At 46.7% G+C, this 9,347-nt stretch overlaps 1 protein-coding gene across 3 annotated transcripts in view; it reads right to left on the reverse strand.

Annotated features, from left to right (window-relative positions):
* The window catches only part of DAB1 (DAB adaptor protein 1), a 405,747-nt gene extending 396,621 nt beyond the window's left edge, over nt 1–9,126 (reverse strand). Inside the window, exon 1 of one of the 3 annotated variants that reach the window (XM_053214123.1) lies at nt 8,967–9,126. The gene's annotated coding sequence lies outside the window, so the exon portion shown is untranslated. The remainder of the gene's footprint in view (nt 1–8,966) is intronic. The other 2 variants (XM_053214124.1, XM_053214125.1) reach the window with 2 other exon arrangements.
* Nucleotides 9,127–9,347: the final 221 nt, after the last annotated feature.

The raw sequence follows: 9,347 nt of genomic DNA on the forward strand, positions 1-9,347 counted from the left end.
TAAATGTGAAAGACAAAACAATAAAACTTTTAGGAGATAATAAAGGACAGTATCTTTAGGACATCAGAGTAAAAAAAAAGAGTTTCTTAAACATGACATAAGAAGTACTAACCATAAAAGAAAAGATTGATAAATTCAAGTACATTAAAATTACTAAGATAGCAGAAGGTTGGCAAGAATCCAACTTCTATGTGGTCTATAAATCTATTCATCTTCCCAAAGGAATAAATTACAGTAACCTTTTTGCATTCACTACGTTCTAACAATACACACCCATAGCTTAGATTCAGCATATGGCTGGCCCATCTTTGACTTCATTCACAATTGGATTACCGGAACTTCTGGTTTAATTTTAATGTTTGAATGGTTGTGTTTTATATTGAGAACTTCTGTGAGCATGCATATGATACTGCTCAGAGTAAGTCCTCCAATCTCAGACAAGCACGATCGTGTGCCATCATCACAGTGCATGGGCACCCGTAGGCACTCACGAGGGAATGGCAGTGCATGGCATCTCTTCCTCACCCTGTGTACGCTGTATGAATTGCCAATGATCAGTCATACCCAAGGCTGACTCTCACTGTGCTATCTCCTGGACTTTACTGTTACTCCCCAAACTGCTCGTTGAAAACTGTACTGGCAAAATCAAAGAGAAAATCAAAAGGGTGGACTCTCAGCCATGATCAACATAAACCTCATGGGAAAAGCTAACCTACTATCTCCCACATAACCATGATCTCCCCCAGTGAGCCTACAAGTTTTCCACTTTCTCTTTCCATTCTTTCTACCATGCAACCCTCAGCAATATAGTAGCATTTACTGTACATGTTGACATGTATATAGTAATACATGAATACAGGCTAGGATAACATAAGAAGGAAAATGTCTCCCAAATATGACATGTGTTTCAGATGGAGCTTTTCCAAGATGTCCCTCACATACACCAAGAGAGATGCTTGCATTGGCATGACTGTGCCTAATTGTCACACCCTGTTATTGACAGTAAATTATTTCTTGGGGCCCTAAGGATAAACCTTCAAAGTGTGTAGTGTCTGGGTACCGAGTAATTAATTACATTGTAATTTAAAAATATCCTTTTTGATTGAAAACACTTGTAGTTATTTTTCTTCTAATGAAGTGGACAGCTTTACTGAATCAATAGGGCAGATTTGGGTAAGTAGTTATTATTGATTCCAAACGATGTCAAGAAAACACAAAAATGACTTTTAGTCGGGGCACCTGGGTAGCTCAGTTGGTTGAGCACCCAACTCTTGATTTCCTCTCAGGTCATGATCCAGGGTCATGGAATCTAGCCCCACTTCAGGCTTCATGCTGAGCATGGAGCCTGCTTAAGGTTCTCTCTTTTTCTCTCCCCCTCTGTCCATCTCCCCTGCTGGCCCACTCATTCACTCACTCTCTCTCTCTCTCTCTCTCTCTCTCTCTCTCTAAAATGAAAATAATCAAAAAATGACTTTCAGTTGATGACAGTTACTATTCAATTACAGATCTAGTTTACAAGACAAAAAACTATATTGTCAAGATCAGTGAACAAAGGAAATTCAATACTGTCAATACAAAACCATTACTTCACCCCAATCTTTGTATGCACATGAACTTAATGTACTACGAGAATGCACACAATTCAGCAGAAATTAATTGAACATCTACTATATTCCAGACACTGTTGTTAAAAGGAGAAGCCACATTTCCTTCTTTGAGAAGCCTGTAAATGCCCTTTATTCACGGAAAGTTCCTAGACAAATCAGCTCTTTCTTATTATCTCTATAGTGACCAGCTAGAAATTGGGTAAGAATTCAATGGAATTCTTTTTCTTCCCAAAAGAACATTCAAAATAATTATATGAAATGATACATACCAAATTTAGGGCAGTTACCTCTGGCTGAAGGAAAGAGATATGACCAGGAAAAGGTTACTAGGAGGCTTCAACCTCATTTGTGTGGGCTTATTTCTTAAGCTGAGTGGTGAGTACAAGTGCTTTTACTATCCTGTTACTTCTACTTCGTCTTAGGTCTTATATATATACTACATTTCAAATCATACATATTGCTCTCATGATAAAATTAACCCCTCTTCTTAAAACCCATTAAGTGATTACCTACGAACATGTTCCCTGGTCTATCTCATAAGACTGAAAAGGGCTCCTTGAAATCAGAGGTACTATGGTAAGCAAACTGAGACCTTAATAAGTTAAACGACTTTTTTTTTTTTTTAACTGGAGGAAACCTCTGAAGCTTTACTATGTCAGTAAATACCATGTCTTAAGAAGAGTAAGATATATAATTCAGTGATTTTCAAACATCTTGGGGCATGGGACATTTTTCTCTCTGAATGTTCTTTCTTTTGAAATACTCATAACCATCTTGGGGAACACTAACGTTCCCTGGAACACGATCTTGAAAATGCTCTATAAAGTAATCCATTTCAGCCACATATTGTACATTACAGCCACAGCGAATTATGCCCATCTCCAAACCAATGATGAACCTTCATGCCCACTTGTCTTTGCCCACACAGTTCTCCCAGTCTGGATGCCTTCAAGCCCTGAGAAATTCCTGGTCAACCTTCAGCTTCCAGATGAAATGCAATCTCTTCTTTGAAGCCTTCCCAACTCTTTCCTTTCTTCAGATATAATAAATTACTTTTCTGGACGCTTTCAGCGCCGCGCAGATATTTTCTGTACCATATCTCACCCTACGTCAATTATTTATGCATGAGGCAGGATGCCTAGATGACGGAGGCTGTACCCCTGCATCTCGATACTGTTCACGACACTGAGCACAGAGTCAGGGCCAGACATAAAGTAGGCGCTCAGGCAATATGTGTTAAATGGACACAGAAGTGGTGCCTATGTGGGTGACCTGAGTCAATTTCCCAGATACTCTCCAGGCATATTTGTTAACTTTTCAGTCTTTACTAGCAAATGTGACACTAACAAGAGTAGATATATTGGATACAAAGACTGAAAAAGAGACAAACTGAGACAAAAGAGGGGGAAAGGATGGCTTAACTGATGGATGGTGAACCAGCAGATTACCAGGGTCTAGTCAAGAAACAGAGAGACTGGGGTGCCTAGGTGGCTCAGCTGGTTGAGCGTTCGACTTTGGCTCAGGTCATGATCTCATGGTTTGTGGGTTTGAGCCCCGCATGAGGCCCTCTGCTGACAGTTCAGAGCCTGGAGCCTGCTTTGGATTCTGTGTCTCACTCTCTCTCCATCCCTACCCTGCTCTCTCTCCCCTCAAAAAAAATAAACATTAAAAAAAAGAAGAAGAAGAAACAGAGACTAACCAACAGAGAGAGTCAGAAATTGCTATGAAGCTCAGAGCTTATACACGGGGTTGGTCATTTTGCAGATGCACTGTAGGTGGTCGACACTGACTTGAAGTCACCCTGAACTGTCACATCTGTCTGTGAGGGCACTCCTCTCATCTTTATCCCCTAAGCTAAACAGCCCATCTTGGCCATCACAAAATTTGTATCATTTAAGCTATGAGTTGTTCTATTCAGCAGAATTGTATTTCTGTTTTCCTTTCTCTTTACGAGCATCCCCCACTGGCGCTGCAGATTGGTTATACATCAGGTTCAAATAAAAAAAATAATAATAATAAAAGCAAGCCAGCAATTTCTCTCCAATAGAATATGCTGCATATTTCATGAAATAGAAGCCAGAGGAGTTTTATGATTCCTGAACCAAAACCTTTCCATATCTGAAAAGTAAATGGAAGAAAAATACAAAGAGCATCTCACAGAAAAAGAAACCCAATCATTTGCTCTCCAACCTAAGCCAAGTGTTGAAGTCATTAATCGACTTGTGTGTGTGTATGTGTTTCATTATGGACTCATATCCTGCTAATATGCATTTCATAGATTGAGTTCAGTGCTAGTTTCCATGAACATGAATGTACTTACCAGAAAAGGGGTTTTCTTTTCCTACGGACACTTTTTTTTTTTTTTTTTTTTTTAGAACAGAACATCTGACTGGCTCCTGCTCTTAGTTTTGCAATATCTCCCCTCCACTCAATTTTTATTTATATTTCAGGTCACTTCTCTATCCTGGTATAGAAGACATTCTGGTCTAGAAAAAAGAGCACTGGATAAGGAGTCTAAGAATTCTGGGTTCCAATGGTGTCTCTCAGCTGTAGAGTTGTATGTTTCCTCCAACCTGATTCATTTTCCAATCTGTAAACAGGGAGACTTCACTATTCTACTACCAGAATCCAATCAATCAAATAGTCACTTTTTTTTCCTCAAAACAATTGCTGAAAAGTACAGTGCCATGGAGGTTTTAGCATGTTATGTGTACCTCACAATTCCCTTCAATTTCTAATAAGCTAAACAAAACAACTTTTGCCTGGAATCCTAAACTGTATCTCTTCCTCCCCATCTCCTGGTTAGGAAAAGGAAAAAAAACAACAAACAATGGACACTGTTAGAATACTTAAGCCTCAGGACATTGGTAGCAGAGAACTTTTCATTATCAAAGGGGAGAATTTGGATCTCATTTGAAGGATAACGTTAACAGCTACGTAACATTACATGCTAACTACTGTTCCAAGCACTTGGGTGTCAATTTCCATAATCTTCACAACAATCTTAGGTAGCAGGTCTGTTATTTTGTAAAGAAAACTGAAGTATAGAGAGGTTAGAGAAGTCAGTCAAGGCCACCAGCTGGCAGGGCTGGAGGAACTGGGGAGTGAACCCCGGTAGCCTTAGCACCCAAGTCCAGACTTCCACCCACCTGTTATACCACCTTTTAATGTTATAAATCTCTGCTTATCACAGCTGGTAACAGACAACAGCAATAATGCTATCTCTGCGTACCTGCTTACTGAATATTTTAACAGCACAAATGGATGTCAACATACTGACCAACACTCTCATCAAGTCGCAAGTGTTCAAAACATCCACCATCAGTCCAATGCCCTGTTGACAACAGAGCAACACTCACTTTATGTTCTCAACATCTGACACTCGGAAAAACACGCAGCTTGCTCCTACAGAAAGTCTATTCCATTATTCCCTCTTAAGTTTTACAACCACCGTGAAAGACAGCTGGGACTGCCTCTCCACTCAGAGACAGCATAACACAGTGGTCAGGGCAGACCCTGGGACCAGGATGCTTGGATTTACTTTTTTTTTTTTTAAGTTTATTTACTTATTTAGAGGGAGAAAGAGAGTGCAAGCTGGGGAGCAGCAGACAGAGAGGGAGAGAGAGAATCCCGATGCTGTTGGCGTGTGGCCCAACATGGCAGCTGAAGCCAGGAACCAGGAGATCATGACCTGAGCAGAAGTCAAGAGTCAGAGGCTTAACCAACTGAGCCACCCAGGCATCCCCAGAACTCTTGGATTTAAATCTCTAGTTCTGTACCTTATTTGTTGCGTGACCTTGGACCAGTTACCAACTCTCTGTGTGCCACCCCCCCATTTCCTTATCAATCAAATGGGAATGAGAATATAGCTATTCACTTCCCAGGGTTATTTAAAGATTAAATAAAGGAATGCATGCAAAGTACTTCAAAGGGTACCTGAGTCTTAGTAAGTGCTCCAAAAGAGCAATTATTCTTATTATTTTTATTAATAAGACAGGTGACTTGCCCAACATCACAAAGTCAGAAAGTACGTGGATTGGACCTTGGCCTTCTAATTCCAAAGATTATCCTATCTTCTTAGCAGGACTGCATGCTAGTTACCGTCCTCCTGAAATCCTGTTACATGCCAAAGCGCCCAAATGGGGCAGTTTTCTCTAAAAAATTGCTCAAAGATCACATAGGTAATCTGCAATATTGTCCTCGTTTTGCAAATGACAAAGCTGAGGCTCTGAGAGGTCATGTGACCTATCCTCAATTCCTTAACTCAACCAGTGCACATTCTTTGCCACAGTAAGCTCTCAATAACGATCGGAAGTTCCTGACAACAGCCTTCCATGTAGGCAATTTTTTAAAGTGCCATCCAAAAGACATAAACTGTGATTTTCTTGCTTTGTTAGCTTTATTAGTTTGAGAGAGGGATTAAATTCCTACAAAAACAAAATGTTTGACTTGAGTGAATTATCGAAATTAAATGCTGCTTCCATTAGATGCTTCATCTGCCTGCAGGGTGGCCCCAGGCACCGGAAATCCACCAAATGCAATTTTTAAGAAGGGTACTATCAGGTACCAAAGCCAGACACCCACCCACTGAAGAGAAATTACTTTGGAAGGCAAAGGGGAGTGAAGCAGCATATTCCTCTGGGGCCTGGGGAGACCGAGAACAATAAGTGATAGCATCTCTTCCCCGCAGCCTCCCACAATGGTGTATCTTACAACCGAAACATACTGTGGAACAGCTTGTGAGAGGAGCTTCATCAACAATAAGTAATTTTTATTCAGATTTTATTGTTGAATACAATGAACATGATTAAATGTTTCAGATATGCCTATTCAGACCTTAAGCAAACCACCAAGAAAAAAAAAAACTACTAAAAATCATCTTCTAAATCTGCTTTAGGAAGAGATTTTAATTGCCAACTTGATGCTTAGAACTGAATTCCCACTGGAGAGCTGCACTGCTCCCAAGAAGACAGTAACACACGTTTGCACTTCCCACCTCGGCCTCGGCTCTCATCCCTGCTGATGCCCTTAGCGTCGCCAAATAGTTACAATGTCAGTCTTTCAAGTCACTGCATTTTGAACTTCCGAAACCTTTACGAGGGCCTCTGTGTACGGAAAAGAACAATAGCGCTTCAAAAGCCATGTCTGTGCGTTCTTCAATACTCCATTTGAATGCTGGGGTTTCAATCAAGGACATCAGCAGACAATTTCTGATTGCTTAGAAGTTGACTTTTATAGGGCTTTGATTAGGTTGCCCTTCTCAATAGGAAATCAAGAAAATCTTTGATCCCTTTCAAATTCCAGAATTGTCACCAGCCTTGTCAGGATAGGAAGTGAAAGAGATGGGGGAGGGGGGTGCTGTGGAGTGTTCGTTCCTACTCCAGCCCAGCTCTCCATCTCTGGCCCCTGAACATCTATCTCCTTGCCCGTGCAATTCCGGGTTCCATCCAGAATCACTCATCATTGAGATAATAAAAACAATGGGTGCTAATTCAGGGGGTGGGGATGGTTTACAATTTTATGGATTTCCTGAAGACCTATAATTGGCACATAAATGTACAAGCGTGAACCGGATAATTAGGGGGTTCTGAACGCAAGCCACCTTTAATTTATATGATTACTTGAAAACATGTTAACTGTTGTGAAGTGTCAGCGGAACCCCCACAAGGCCTTTATTCGAAAGTATCAACACTGCGAAAGTGCGTACAACGGGCCAGCAGGAGGGGGGCGGGGGGGAGACGCGAGAGCGGATCCTCGCTCGGGTCCCGGTGACTCGCTGGAGCTTCACATTAGCACGCACCTCGGAGGACTTGCTAGCCGGACCGCCCGCCCAGCTCCCGGGCAGCAAAAGACGCACTCGATTCCGCAAGCTTTCCACTTGCCGATTTTTCGAAAGATCTAAGCCCAGGCGTGCGCAGGCCTCCAAATGCACAGGCAGGCACCGACCCACGCCAGCACGCAGCCAAGCTCGCAGACACTCGCGGGAGCGCAAAGATGCCCGCGCCGGGGCGCTCTTCGCTCCGAACGCCGCCGAGCCTCCGGCGACAGCCGGAGCACGGTCGCCGAGCGCCCCCGGCCTCCCAACCCCCACCCCATTCCTTCAGACTCGCCCTGCCCAGGCGGAAGTGCCCAGGCCGACCCCCAACAATGAGGACTTGTGCGATGCAGTTGGGGGGAGGCGGGTAGTTTAGAGTGAAACATACACAATCTGGCGGGTTCGGGAGCGACCAAGGCAGGAGCCAAGTGGCATCAGCCTCTGCAGGCAGCTTTCCCTCGTGCCCACCCACTCTTCCCCCACCCCCCGTCCGGGTCACCAGCACCACCATCAAGGGAGGATAAAAAGGCGCTTTAAAAAGTGCGGAGAAAAGACGCGCCCTCCCACCAGGGGTCACAATAATACTCCGCGGGACGCAACCAGCCGGGGAAGGAGAGTCCAGGCTACAGCAACCACCTCCGTTTTGAAATTTACTTTGTACGCTCATCCCAAGACGCCTTTCCGACGCGCGACACAATCTCCCCCCATCTCGAACTCCAGATCCAGGTTCTCTCGGCGGCTGAGCCCTCCTGTTAGGGCTTCTTTGTGAGCCAAACCACGGCGATTTTAAAGTTTCCCCCGTAGGAAAACAAACAAACCCTGAGCTCTGCTTCCCAGGCACAGCGTGGAGTCCTGAGCAGAAACCAAGAGCGGCGGGCTGGGGAGAAGAGCTATCAGGGTGGCGGGGAGCCTGGGGAGCGGGACGCAGCGGCGGAGAACGGAGTCGACGGAGGACCCAGGAAGGGCTGGGGTTGGGAAGACGCAGGGCCCAGCTCTGAAGGTGTCTGCGAACGGGGCAGGGGTTAGAGGGAGAGACCCGCTTGTTCGACAGGTCGCGGCAGAGCCACAGCTCAGCCGAGCAGTAGGGGAAGAGGGTCCGGCCCTGGGACGCCGCTAGCGACGCAGAGAGAAGGGATAGGAAGCACCGGGAAGGTTTTGGAGTGGGCGAAGGAGGGCTCGTGGGTGGAAAGAGCCGGGACCGCAGCAGTGAGGGGGCAGCAGGGGGTCTCCGAGAGACACAAGTGTTTGGGCTGAGGCCGTCTGGAGAAAGGCCGCGCGCGGTCACAAGTAGGAAGGCTGGGGTTGGTGAGGGAGAGCCAGAAGGAAGGAGCAGAGGTGGCCCCTTGTCCCCCAGCAAGAGGAGGGAGCCAGCGGAAAACGGCAGTCTCCATCCCCTCCGCACCCCCAGCCAAACTCCCGCGACGGGCGTCCCAGGAGCCCTCCTCCGCGCCCGGGGCGCCAGCGGAGCCGTCCGGGCGCCCTGTCCCTCCCGGCACCTGCCCGCTTTGAACTCGGGGCTGGGCTTGCCCCCCGCCTCGCCTCACCTCGGCTGGCCGAGAGCATCCTCCTCCGTTGCCGCAGCCGCCCGAGAAGCGGCTCCCCATGCCCGGCGGGCCGCGGCACTCAGGCGCGCTCTCCAGCCCGGGGAAGCCCCGGCGAGCGCCGCGCTGGGTCCATCCTCCCCGGGAGCCACGGGCCCGCGTCAGCGCAGGGGGAGGAGACCGCCCCGCGCGCCGCCCCGCCTCCTCCCGCGGCCCGCGCCCCGCCCGCCCTCGCGCCCGCCCGGCGCCCCGCGGCGCCGCTCACCTGCCGGCTCCCCGGCCTCCCGAGGCGCGCCCCTCGCCCGGGCCTCGCCGCTCCCGCGCCCGTCCCCGCTCCCGTCCGGGCGCTCTCTGCGCCGCCCGAGCGCGCTCGGAGAGCTTAGC

Source organism: Acinonyx jubatus, chromosome C1 (assembly GCF_027475565.1).
Source record: "Acinonyx jubatus isolate Ajub_Pintada_27869175 chromosome C1, VMU_Ajub_asm_v1.0, whole genome shotgun sequence".
NCBI classification, from domain to species: domain Eukaryota; kingdom Metazoa; phylum Chordata; class Mammalia; order Carnivora; family Felidae; genus Acinonyx; species Acinonyx jubatus.